Genomic DNA, 13,783 nt, shown 5'->3' on the forward strand with positions numbered 1-13,783 from the left:
GACTGTCACAGTTTCATCATAACCTCTTTTCACTATGGAAAAATTTTCAACTAGGTTTTAAAACAGTTTCATTGCTACTCTTAATGCGATTTGCAAAACCTCTCCAAAAGTGGTCCACTTAGCCGGATGATGCTTTTAAAGAGGTTATTAAGAGGTTTTAATGTATGAAACAGTTTTATCGCACGTTTTATAAAAGTTTCATGATCACTTATGGAGCCGTACAAAACTTAAAATGTTACTTGGTATAATTTAAGCCGATCTGACAACACTGAAAAGCCATTGATGTTCTAATTACCGGCCGCTGCTACCCGAGTGCCCATGTATTGGTACGACGGAGCACTGGCTGTGTTCGCCGAACATTTCTCATAAGGCACTTCGCGGCAATCGGCTGCGCTAGGACCCGTCTTGCCCGGAGACTGGGGCTTGTCTTATAATATGGCATCCACCGCCTCCCGCCTCTCTCCCTCTCGCACGCGATGCATTATTTTCCTCCTTCGTCCTCCTCCATCCTTCTTCGGTTCGAGTATGTATACAAACACTTCATCATGTTGGTTGACTGGCTGCCGCTGCTGCTGCTGCTTCTGGGCTGCTGTTTTGGGGTCTTGGAGCCGTTCGGGTTGAGCAGCTCGATCAGTTCAAGTCGTTGGCGCGATTTGTGTAGTAGCACATGTGAGTTCGGTCGTCGTCGTCGTCTTCGGGCTTTCGGTCTTGTGTCGTCGCAGTTTTCGAGGCGATTCCACAGTACGTGTGTGTACCGTGCGTGCTTCCCGGGTGTGTGACTGTTTAAGATCTTTAAGAAAAATTGTCAGCGGTCAACGATCAGCGAACATCAACGACAATCGGCGTAACAGGTTTATGGATGTACGTGACATTTTTTTCGGTCGTTTTTCAACTTTTAATTTAACCCGTCCTTCCGCTGTTCTTCGGTTTTGGTCTTGCTCTTGAGGAGCTGTGGGACCTTCGTTACGGACGACGGACGGGCCGGAATACCAACGTCAGTAAGCCAGTCAGTTAGTGCAGTGGTAAACACGGTTGCAGCTTCCCTTCAGTGAGATGATTTAACGCATGGTTGGAGATTCCAAACGAGAAGAGAGAACGACGTGGATGACAACGTTGTTGGATTTGTGGTCTGAAGCTTTGGCTCCAGTTGAAACGACGGCACATGGGGCATGTGCGCAGTCAACGGTGCTAAGTGGTAAAGTGGGACTAAGTTGTCCGTAGACGAATCGAAGGGGAGTGACCATCGTACGTGAGGGTGATAAATAATAGTGATTATGTCAAGAATCGTTAAAAGTGTTACGCATGACGCTCAAATGGATATGAAGTCATTTACATACTGCTGATCTTTGAATGGTAAGCTTAATTATGATCTCTGAAATCTTCCATTGCCTTGAACGATCAATGCTCTCAAGTTGCCTTCTAAACACTTAATAAAGGCATATGAGGTTGCACCATATCAGTAACACATGCGGTCCCAGTATAATTAGATTTTGATAAAGCAGTTGCAGTGCCGGTCAAAACAATTAAATTAGCAGTCAATTTTGATACAAAACGGTCATGTTGGCCGAAATGGTAGTTTATTTCCAGTGCTGAAATTCGGGTAGTAGTCATCAAATTACGCTATTTTTTTATATCTATGTGAACATTGCTTATACTATACATCTTTCATAGCTACTCATATATCATTGCACAAAGTATTAAAACCTCTTTTGCATTTTCCTAACTTATGTTCAATTAAGTAGAAACGTTTCTTCATTTCAATGGTACCGTTTAGTTTATTAATTCATCAGTTATATATACCCTAAAACACACTTCTGTTATGACAATCTAGAAATGGTCTTAATCTTTTGTCAAATCATATATCTGAGCTCGTTTCAGCTCCACACTCTGGATGTAGTGTCTTTTATCTACTTTCGCTCTCTTCTCTTCATATACATCTCCTTATATCCGTGTTTTCATAGCCATCTCTAGAATCAGGAACGACTTGCAAAAGCCATTTCCCTTCTTTCAACTTCCACAGCACAGTGTCAATCTATCAGATAACGCATACAAATTATGCAACCAAACAAATTGTACAGTAATAACGTGAGGTCATCATTTACCGCTCGTTTCATACGATTGGAATATAAATCATTTGAAACGAGCGGATAATGGCGACCTCACGGTACAATCTATCAGTTTACGCCTGGCATCCACGCACCAATGCGTGAACCCCTATGCCATTAATAAACATTCCAAAACAACTCTCAAACTTCCGCATGACCTTATGCAGGCGCCTAAAGTGGACAAGCGGTTGCAATCATCACTTCCCTCCCTTTTCTCATGTTGACCTGCAACCTGACGTAGCAGGCGTCATTGGCGCCTAAAAATAAAAGATCATCAAAACTCACACACTGAAGATCTCTGTTAGTCCTAAGCAGCTTTCTCATCGGTTCCTTGTGTGAGTGAAGCTGATCTAGCTATACTGGAGTAGCGACTATGGTTGGTCAATCAAGATCAAGCCTAATCTTAACTAGAACTGTAGATCCTGTTGACCACAAAAGTCCAAATTCGATGATAATTTGGATATCCTAGCTAGAAAATCTAAACATGGCAAAAACAGCTGCTCGTTTTTTGCTGGTAGTTCTAAGAGTATGTTAACATAGTTATTCCAAGAAATTATAGCTGTGTGAATTCAGAATGCAAATATCATATGCGGGAACACCAAATGCGGTAAGATTTTCTACCAAGTAATCCGATGTCAACGGGAGCTTTTTAATCCTAGGTTGGCGGTGATTTTGACTATAGTTGCTAAGTTGCCTTTATTAACTTAGCAACACTGGGCACCGTTTGCATCTTGAGCGCACACAGCAATACTGAATTGATAGCGATCATGTACTTGCGTCTGGCTGAGATTGTATAACATATTGATTGAAAGTCTTAAGACGATCTTCGTTTATCAGTCATATTTATTTGACTTCGTGTGGATTAGTGGTCGTGCGGCTTGTGTCGCCAAGCATTCAGTCGCATCGTGCTGAGAAGCGCAGATTTGATATCCGCCGTAGTTGCCGAAAAGCTTTCGGCTGTGTCACTGGGTGTTGCATGCTAGTCCGCTCTTCCTTCAAAGAGTAAATGGCTGACACGAAGCATTGAACGTATCCGTGTTTTACCCATTAACGTCTTAGGTGTTTCTCAGCTTTAATTTGCATAAAAAAAATTTGACCCTAAAGAAATCACGGAAGGAATCCCAGTGAGAATCTATCTCTAAATCCAAGTAACAGTTTTTAGTCAAATAGACTAGAAGAGGTTCTTAGAACCATCATAAAACCAAAATAAAAGGTATTAGGTTTTATAACGGTTCTCAAAACCTGTACAATATTGCTTCCATATTATGATCATAAGAGCAATACCTATAGGAATTCTGGAAGGAACATCTGGAGGAATCATAGGAAAAGTCTCGAGTGGAATACCTGAAGAAATCGTGGAAAAACTTCCTTAATGTATCTCATTTCATTCCATCTCATTTCTTCACCCTACTCCCTACCCACAACCCTATTCTCCACTCTACCTTCTACCTTATCGTCTTTCCTACACTCTACCCTAATCCTCCACTCTACTCCATATCCCAACCTTCTACTATACGCTCTATCTTAATCCTTGATCCTTTCGTCTACCCAACCCTCTACCCTGCCCTCTACCCTAAATTCTACCCTATCGTTTACCTTGTCGTCTCTTATTCCCTCTACTCTAGGCCTTCACCCAGATCACTACAATATCCTCCATCCTACAGTCTACCCAAACTCTCTACCCTACCATCTTCCCGCTTCTACTTTAGCTCACTACCGGGAGCAGATCTGGTGTGATGCTTAAAACATGTGACTATTACGCCGAGGACCTGGGATCGAATCCAACTCCCGAAAAACTCACAAAAATGTTAGTTCTTCTTTCGGAAGGGAAGTAAAACGTGGGTCCCGAGATGAACTAGCCCAGGGCTAAAAATCTCGTTAATATAACTCACTACCCTACCCTCTACCCTACCGTCTACTCCACCTTCAACTCTTCCGTGTAACCTAAATCCAACCTCAAACCTAACCCTCTATCAGTTTATCCTATCCTCTAGCCTTCACCCTAACACTCTACTCTACCTTCTACTCCACCCTCTTCCCTACCGTCGGCCCAATCCTCTATCCTATCATCTACTTTAATCCTCTACCCTACCCTTCACCCTTACCCACTAGCCTCCCATATACCCTACCCACAAAACCCTAACCCTCTACTCTACCCCCTCAACAGTGTAAAAAGGGTAGAATCTGATACATAGTATGTTTTCGGGATATCCTAGACTTCTTGAGATTACATCCTAAAGTCAACGGGCGTAACGGTAACCTTTTTCATTATACAAAGCTACGATTTGCAATCTATCATGCCCAGCAAGTCTTCTGAAAGTTCTAAGGACAGTATCAGATCAGTCGGCATATCCTAGGTCATCCAAACTGTTCATGAGTTTAGATCCTAAAGTCTACGGGTGTAACGGTAACTTCTATCATCACACGAAGCTACAAATTGTATTCTATCATGTCCAGTAAGTCTTCTGAAAGTTCAATAGACAGTATAATATCAGTCGGGATATCCTAGGACCTCCAGTTAGCCTAGTGGTTGAGGCTATCAATCGCCAATCCGGAGACGGCGGGTTCGATTCCCGTTCCAGTCGGGGAAATTTTCTCGACTCCTAGGGCATGTGTATCATTGTACTTGCCTCACAATATACAAATTCATGCAATGGCAGGCAAAGAAAGCCCTTCAATTAATAACTGTAGAAGTGCTCAAAGAACACTAAGTTGAAGCCAGGCAGGCCAAGTCCCAGTGGGCCAATCTTTCCTCTACGACACGATTCAAAGGGTTCCGGGTCATTTGGCCCAATGCCATTTGGCCGAATGCCGTTTGGCCGAAAATAAATGATGAACTTAAGTGACCATGTCACTATTCCTCGCATCAGTATAACTCGATAGTACAGCCTATGATTCAAAGAAGGAAAAATCTTTGATAAAATATTGACAGATTCAACGCCAACTCATCCCTGAATGTCAAAACTAGAAAGAAGAGCCTATGATTAAAAGAAGGAAATATTTCTGATGATCATATTGGTAGTTGGAATGTCAAAAACTTCCTCTGAATTCTTTTGAACATAATTCGGTCGAACGGCTTTCGGCCAAACGACCATTCGGCCAGATGGCATTCGGCCAAATGGCGTTCGGCCAAACGTCATTCGGCCAAATGGCCGGACACCGTTTATCTGTGTCCCGATTATTGCGGATACAGGCTGGCACACTGTCTGAAGTGTCTGGAACATAGATTTTTTGCGTAAGTGAATTAATTAATTATTTCCTAAATCGAATAAGTTTTTTACCTAAATGGATATCAAGGTTGCAATGGACTTTGATGCGGGTGAGTGGCAAGGAAGGTGAAGTCTTGAGGAGTTTAGAGGGCTTTCAAGGGAGTTTCAGAAAGATTTCAGAGGCGTTTCAAGGTGTTTTAGAGGCGCTTCTGGAGGTTTCGGAGAGGTTCTCTGATGCTTTACCTGAGGGTTTCCAGGATAGCTCCAGGGGAGGTTTCGGTGATATTTCAAAGCGTTTCAGTAGGGTGTTTCAGGGAGTTTTAGGAGATTCGAGGGATTGCAAAGAGGCCTCAGAGCGAGTCAAGGGAACTTTGAAGGTGTTCCAACACATTTCAGGAGGTTTCACATGGCTTCTACAGGACTTAATAGAAAGACACTACACCGTTTTCAACCAGAGGTTACACAGACAGAACGATTACTAACATGAGACAACAGGCAACACACGAAACACCCAGTGGTCCAGTGGAATATTTTGTGAAAGGTTTTAACAGACATTTAAGCTGTATAAGAGTTGAACAAACAATTCTTGAGTCAACTTTAGCTTAACAAACTGTTATTCAGCTATCGCTGTATCTTGGGTAGTGATTTCATGGGGATTTTAGAGGCGTATTATGGCATTTTAGGACGTTTTAGCGAGTTTCAAGGGATTTGAAGAGATTTCACAGGCTCTCAGGTAAGCATGAGGGGAACTCAGAGGGCTTTCAGAGACGTTTCAAGACGTTTCAGGTTTTTAGAGAGGCTTCATGAGGGTTTCATGGGGATTTCAGAGGTGTTTCAAGGTGCTCCAGGATGCTTCACGGCTTTTCAGGAGGTTTTGGAGGAGTTTTACAGAGCTGTGCTTCAGGGGAACTCAGAATGGTTTTCAGAAAATTTCTTGGGAATGGGACTTCACAGGCTTTCAGTGAGCTTCCGGGGCATTTTAAAAGACTTCAAAAAGGTTTAAGACGTTTCAGAATGATTACGCTTATAGGGCCGATGAATTATACTCCCAGGAGTTCTTGGGTCATTGAACTCATAGTTTGAAACATACAGTATCGGACAATAAAAATGCACCATAGCCGCTTTCCCTAACAAAATAGTCAACTTTAGATGGCCATATCTCAGTTATTGCTCAACCGATTGTTTTCATTTTTCTGTGACGAACTATAAAACACTTCAATTTTCGAAAACTATTGAAAAAGTTCGGTAATAACTATTGATAAAAAAAAGTTACAGATGGGTTGAATTTTGACAATAAAAATACACCAAGACATAAAATTTTATAGAAAAAAAAAAATGTTGCGTCATATCATTATGGTATCTTCGATAAATATGTTTCTAGTGTGAAGACGATTAACTTTACTGAAGAGACCAACATGATTTGACTTCTGCATTTTCTGCTATAAGACGTTTTGTCTTGGTGCATTTTTATTGTCAAAATATAACCGTCTGTAACTATTGCATCAATTATTATCACCGAAAATTTTCCATAGTTTTTAATAATTGAAATGTTTTGTGGTTCGTCACAGAAAAATGAAAACAATCAGTTGAGAAATAACTGAAAATATGGCAATAATAACGGCTATGGTAATGAATAATATGGCAATCTAAAGTTGACTATTTTGTTTAGGAAAACGGCTTTGGTGCATTTTTATTGTCCGATACTGTAGATATTTAAGCCTATGTATGTATAAACACCTTATTCACAATACAGCGAGAGGTCACAAGCTATGCAATACGCATGTACCAACAAAATTCAGCAACAAAACACATCCTGGAAGAAATCTCTAAAGATATCTCGAAGAAGATTTCGAAATGGAAGCCCTGAGGAATGGCAGCAGTTATCTTCGACGTTATACCGGAAGCTGTCCATGAAAGAGTTCTGAAGTGATCCCAGAAAGAATTTCAAGAGGAGTCTGTCAGAGATTACTGGAGGAATCCCGGTAGTAATCCTAGGAGAAACCTAAGAACTAATCACGAAAAAAATCAGAGAAATATTGTGAAGAAATCATAAGAGAATCACAGGAGGATTACCGGAAAGAATCCTGAACGAAATCCCTAAAGCAAATCCATAAAGAATAAAAAAATCATAGATTTTCAAAATATTTAAAAAATAACCAAATGAATATCGAGAGGGATACCACAAAGAATCTCGCGAAAAATTCCTAAAGGAAACCGGAAGAGAATCAATGAAAAAATCTCGAGGATATTCAACGAAGGAATCCTGGGAAGAACTTCTGACGGTATTCCGGAAGGAATTCATAGAAGCCAGGAAGCCAAGGCAGAGATAAATCAATGAAACAATATCGGTAGACTTCCCTAAAGAAATCCCTAAGAAATCTGGGAGTTTTCTCTGAATGAATCTCAAAAGGAATCATTTTGAATATCCTAGCTAGAGAAACCCCTAAAATTATCCAGGAAGGAATTTCTTAAGGCATTCCAGAAGAACCACTGAAGGAATTGCTGGAGGAATCCTGATTAAATTAATAAAAGAATCTGAGGAGGAATTCCGAAAAAATAAGAAAATGATTTCCGAAAGCAAACCCGGAAAGAATCAGTGAAGGAATTATAAAAAAATAGAAGGAATCCCTGAAAAGATCCAGGATGAACCTCAATAGAAATACCTAAATAAAATTTGGGAGAAATACCTGAAAGAGTGCCAGAAGAATTCGAGAAGAAATCAGTGTAGAATCTGGAACAAGTTTCTAAAGGAAACCCAAGAAGATCCTTGATTTATCCTTGTTTGAATCTCGGAAGGAATCTATAAAGGAATCCTGTGGGAAATCAATGAAAAGATCCTGGAAGGAATCAATGACGGAATCCTGAGAGAAAACTCAAGACGAATCCTGGAGTTATCCTTAATGAAGCATCGGAAATTATCTGTGCAAAAACCCAAGAAGGAATCCCAGAAGGAATGTCGGGAAACATCCCTGAGAGAATCCCGGAAACATTCCTTGAAGGAATTTCGGCAGAGGATTCCAAAGTCCCAGGAGTTATCAATAAATGATTACCAAAAATAATTCCGGGATAAATTGCTGAAGAAATTCTGGAAAAAATGCTAAAACAAATTCATGAATCAAATCCCGGGAAAAATCAATAAAGAAATCTAGGGAGAAATCCCGGATGAAATCTCTGGAGGAATCCTTGACGACAATGTTGCAAATTTTCACCTCACGAGTGCTCATCACTGCTTGCTTATCGACTGTATTTTGATCGCTTGCGATTGAACTGTGCTATGACCAGATGCAAAAGTGATGTAACTCTAGAACGATTTTGTACACATCTGACAGTGCCGCCACTCGCGCGCTCGAACAGCTGAACCTAACCGAATGGGTTGATTATATAGGCTACGGCGCGAATGCTGGACATGAACACAGATGTTATATATACCGACACTATACCAATAAAAGTTTTCAGCCGACGATGCTTCACGATAAGCTCATCGACATCATCGAAGGCGATGAAAATAAAGGCGAAGCTGGAAGGCATTTGCTCAACGGAAAATGTGGAGCCGCGTAGCCGTGCGGTTAGGGTCACCAAGCTTCTGATCGCACCACGCTATATGGTGAGGGTTCGATTCCCGCTCCGGACGATGAAACTTTTCGTTAGGATAGTTTCTTCTCCGCATCCACTGGTGCATGCTCCGTATATCCCTTGTCTAGTGTTAAGTTTCATTCAGCCTGTACAGCCTCTGGCTGAAGACGATGTTCGCGTCTTTTTCTAAAAATCGACAAGTGTGTACGTGTGCAATTAGAACGGGAAATTTGTTTGACAAAACGAAATAGGATGAAAACGTATTCAATGGCGAATGCAAATCCTATCGTATCACGAATGTTTTCATTAAACAGCAAGCTCGCTTGACTGAAACTCAGAACAAATATCAAAATAAACCCAGGGAGAAATTTCCAAAGGAATCATATTAGAAATCAATGAAGGAACATCGGAAGCAATCTCTGAAGGAAGCCCTGAAAATATTTCGGGAGGAACCCTGAAAGAATGCCGGGATAAGTTCCGGGAGGAATTATTTAAGGAATGGCGGAAGGAATCCCAGGAGAAATCTCTAAGAGTTCCCTGAAGGTTTTAATGAAGAAATTCTAGGAGAAATTTCTGAAGGAAGAAATCTCTGAAGAAGTCCCGAGACAAAAACCATGGAAGAATATCCGATGGGTTCTCGACAATTATTCCTGAAAAAAAAAACAGAAGGAATCACGAGGTAAATTAGAAGGAATCTTGGAAGGAACTAGTGAAGAATCCCGGGAAAATCAATTATACACAGATCGAAAAAAGAATGTAAAGTTGTGTGACATATGATGCACATGATTGGAGCGTGGGATATCACAGAAGTTTACATGACATATCATGTAAATGTCATAAAATTTCATGTAAACTTACATTATATGTCATGTAATTAAGCATGACTCTGAGTATTTGCATGGCATATAACGCAAATTTACATGATATATCATGTAAACCATCGTAACAGTAAGTTTACAAGACTAAAATGAAGTTTACATGACGTGTAAATCTCATTATTTCTATCTGTGTAGTATTGCTAATTTAGAGAAAACTTTCCATTTTACGGTAGAACGAAAAGCTACCGCAGCTGTCAGACTACTGATTTTCACTAAGGTATCATCGATCTACCCAAGTCATGCCTTGGATAGCCTTGGTTACGACGCCGATGATGATTGTTTGTTGTTGGTTTTCAGAGCAGTTCACCTTGCAAGCATACTTTGATTTGGCCTTCAGTTTTAATGACAAGATGATTTTCATGGCTGCGGTCACGGCATAAATATCACAAGGCAGGCTAGTAACCTACACACTTATTTCTGAATTACCTGTTCGGTACTTTTTTGACGAGATTAGAACAGTAGTACGATCTCGGTAGTTTCGGTAATCGATTTTACTGATGTTCAGTAAAACAACTGTCAAAATCGTATGGAAAAGGTAAACAATACATTTTTGCTGAACGAGCTCGGTGCTCAGCAGTTCTAATCTCGTCGAAAAATTACCGAACTCGGTAATCTAAATTAAGTGTGTATGTAAACATCTATTTTGAATGTAAACATGTGACGTCGTTCTTATCGTTTTGAACGTTGATCAAATTGGTGTGGAGTACTACATAAATCACATACGAACGATTTGAATGACGTCATCAAAAAGCTGTCAGATTTCGGGAATATATCACCTTCTGTACAGCGTGGGCTGCGGTAGAACTTGGCGGCTACCGCAGAGTGGATTTTTTTCTAAAAATCCGCAATATCTAAGAAGCAATTTGAGAAAAAAAAACCTTAAAGAATCCCGGGAAGAATCCTGGAAATAATCTGTATGTATCTCAGAGGAGGAATCTCTATAGAAAACCCGAGGAGAGTCAATCAAGAAATACAGGGAGCAATCAATGCAGAGATTCCGGGAGCAATATCTGAAGGAAACCTGGGAGAAATACCTAAAGGATCAGAGAAAAAATGCTGGGAGAAATACCTAAAGTAATTCCGAGTGAAATACATGCGAGAACTGTGGAGGACTCTCTGAAAGAATCACGGAAGGAATTCTTGGAGGAATCCTTAGAAGAAAACATGAAAGGATCCCATGAGGTAATGGAATACCGGAAAGAATTCCAGAAGGGATCCTGGGACGAATCCCTACAGCATTCTCTGGAGAAATGACAAGATGAAACTAACGAGATTCTTAGCCCTTGGCTAGTTCATCTCGGAACCCACGTTTTACTTCCCTTCCGAAGAAAGAACTCACATTTTGTGAGTATGTCGGGAGTGGGATTCGATCCCAGGTCCTCAGCGTGATAGTCACGTGCTTTAACCATCACACCAGATCCGCTCCAATGCAAAATTTTCAGTAGGATTTTCTGAATATTTTCATAGATAAATCCCTGCGAGAGGTCTTATATGTAGATTAAGATATCCGTGATATAGATTATATCTAGGTAATTTTTAGCATTACATCTTTTCGATACAAGTCAAGATACTGAGTCAAGATATTAGCAGGTATGAAAATTCAATTCGAATTTTCAAAACCCCTCTCTCTCTACTTCTCGACAACCCAGTACACCTTCAAACTTCCGCAATGAATGTAGGTTATTTTCTTGCAATATTTCCCAACATGTAATTTGCGTAAAGGTTTTGAGCACGTGTCCCAAATTGAATTTTCATTACGGTTATCAGTCCATACACAACACACACTCATTACACTTGCGCAGCTGCATGCATGCGGTCCTATGGAAGCGAGTGCATACAACACATCCATCGCATCGGTCATAACGACTTGATCGGCGTCTCTCACCATCATCGCTCAGCATCCCCTATTCCCCCACTACACCGCAATCACTCACCTGAACCGAAGCATTCCAATCCAGGGCCAGAAATTGCGCGTTTTTCACTGCACATCGGTCGCGCTGGTGACCGGCGGTGGTGGTGTGACGGACGGCCTGGTTCCCTTCATGGTGCTTATTATCAACGCTTGCAGCATGCCAACTTCTGCGCAGTGCGAGTACTTGCTGCCAACAGCAGGCCCCAAACGAGGTTGACATTGCGTGTCCGTCGTCCGCGTTTTTTTTCATGGTCAACCCCAATCGACTTCGACGACGACGATCGGCGATCGGTCAGCTTCAACAACGACAACCTGTGTGATAATGAGCCTGTTATTGCTTGTCCCCCCATCATTGTATCACTGAAAACGGACGACGACGACCAAGACAAACGGCCGGTAAACTTGCAATGATGATTGGCTGGCTAGGGCAAAGTGAAAAGTTGCCAGCCATGTTTCATGTTTCCCGATTGGTCACGACGAGCTTGGTTCACTCCGATACAATGTAGACGTATGATAGGTAACCAACCAGCCAGCCAGTTCGTGGATCGATCGTAAATTGCAGCTGATGCATTCGACCCTTTTTTCTTCGGGTGAGCTTGGCGGGCATGTGCACCGTCCCGATGAAATGGTTTCCAAAATAATCGAATTAGTAGAGCTCTCACCGACGACGACGACGGGATCGTACCTAATCCAGCGTTCGGTGCGCTGTCTCAAATTATGAGAATTGGGATTAGGGTGACCAGATCGGTGGATTTATTTATTTTTTATTCTTCAATCACTTAACCTAATTTACAGCTCTTTCGACCACTAGGGCACTGCGTGAGCGATTCTAATTGGCAGCTGTACTTACACTTTGTACAGCGCCTAAATGTATTCTATTCTAATTCTACTGTATCGACCCTTTGCGCTGCTATCACTATTCTACTCCATCCATGGTAGAATGATGAGCACGAGGATGTTAATGTGTGGCTTTTGCTCCTTTTCCAGTCCGTTTGGGGGTCCAATATGAGTTGCCGTTAGCCGATACCCAAGTTTATGGGTCCATTGGAGCATATGCTCAAAAGATCGTTAGGCGTTAGCTGCTCTCATGGGGAAGAGCAACTGACGAAAAATTGCAAGTGCCGGGGTTGGGACCATCCACTTATGAAGTGATGACAAAATATATTTTAGTTTACCCTTGAAAAAGGCCAAATAAACCAGGCCGAAACGTCGGGCAATGCAAATTTAATCGTTTGGATTCCCTAGACTGAGAAAGTCATAATTTCCATAGCAAACCATTTCCAGTCGAAAACCCCTAGACAAAATATGGGTCATTCCACACCAAGTGTACACACCTGACGAAGACGACGGACAGCTACCACACTATCATAATGTGTCTTCTCAACGAAACCTGGAAGGTTCCTGTAGAATATGTCTAGCACTCTCCAAGACTGGTTTTCGGAAACTGTTGGGGTTAATTCGATTGTACCGTTTATCTGGTGCACGATAATAGCCACATGATGCAGATTACAGATCGCAGCCAACGACTCTTCTCCACCCCAAAACCCATCACTCTCCAGAGCCACCAGGAACCGTTCAATCTTGTTGGCAACAGGCGAAGGATCCTCAAAAGCTTCTTCGGCAGATACGGCCAGATAAACCACGTAGAAATCAATGCGGTTTCGTAGCTCACTTACCGCAGCATCTCGCAACTGACTTCGATAAGCGCCAAAATGCTGATGATTCGGACTTGCGCAACAAAGCTGGTGGATTACAGAACCAAAAAGACAGTTCCCATCTCCAGGAATCGGTAGCAACCAAAATATATCACCGTAAGCGTTTTGCAATACGTCCATACTATCCGATGATCTCTCTAGTCAATGTATATCTGTCGAAAAGATTCAAATTATTATTTCATAGTTTGTACCTAATTAGGGGCCGTTCATAAACCACGTAGACTTTTTGGGGGGAGGGGGGGTCTGGCCAAAGTCTACGCTTCATACAAATTTCAAAATTTTTGTATGGACAAAAGTCTACGAGGGGGGAGGGGGGGTCTAAGATGGCCAAATTTTGGTCTACGTGGTTTATGAACAGCCTCTTATGAAAAACATTTACAAACCAAAAAAT

The 13,783-nt window shown here is 41.6% G+C and overlaps 1 long non-coding RNA gene across 1 annotated transcript in view; it reads left to right on the forward strand.

The window, feature by feature from the left end:
* The first annotated feature begins 289 nt into the window (after window positions 1-289).
* Window positions 290-13,783, forward strand: part of LOC115265441 (uncharacterized) — a 57,511-nt gene continuing 44,017 nt past the window's right edge. The window contains exon 1 of the long non-coding RNA XR_003896670.2: window positions 290-1,353. This is a non-coding gene — a long non-coding RNA (uncharacterized LOC115265441). The remainder of the gene's footprint in view (window positions 1,354-13,783) is intronic.

This window comes from Aedes albopictus, chromosome 2 (assembly GCF_035046485.1).
Source record: "Aedes albopictus strain Foshan chromosome 2, AalbF5, whole genome shotgun sequence".
Taxonomy (NCBI): Eukaryota; Metazoa; Arthropoda; class Insecta; order Diptera; family Culicidae; genus Aedes; species Aedes albopictus.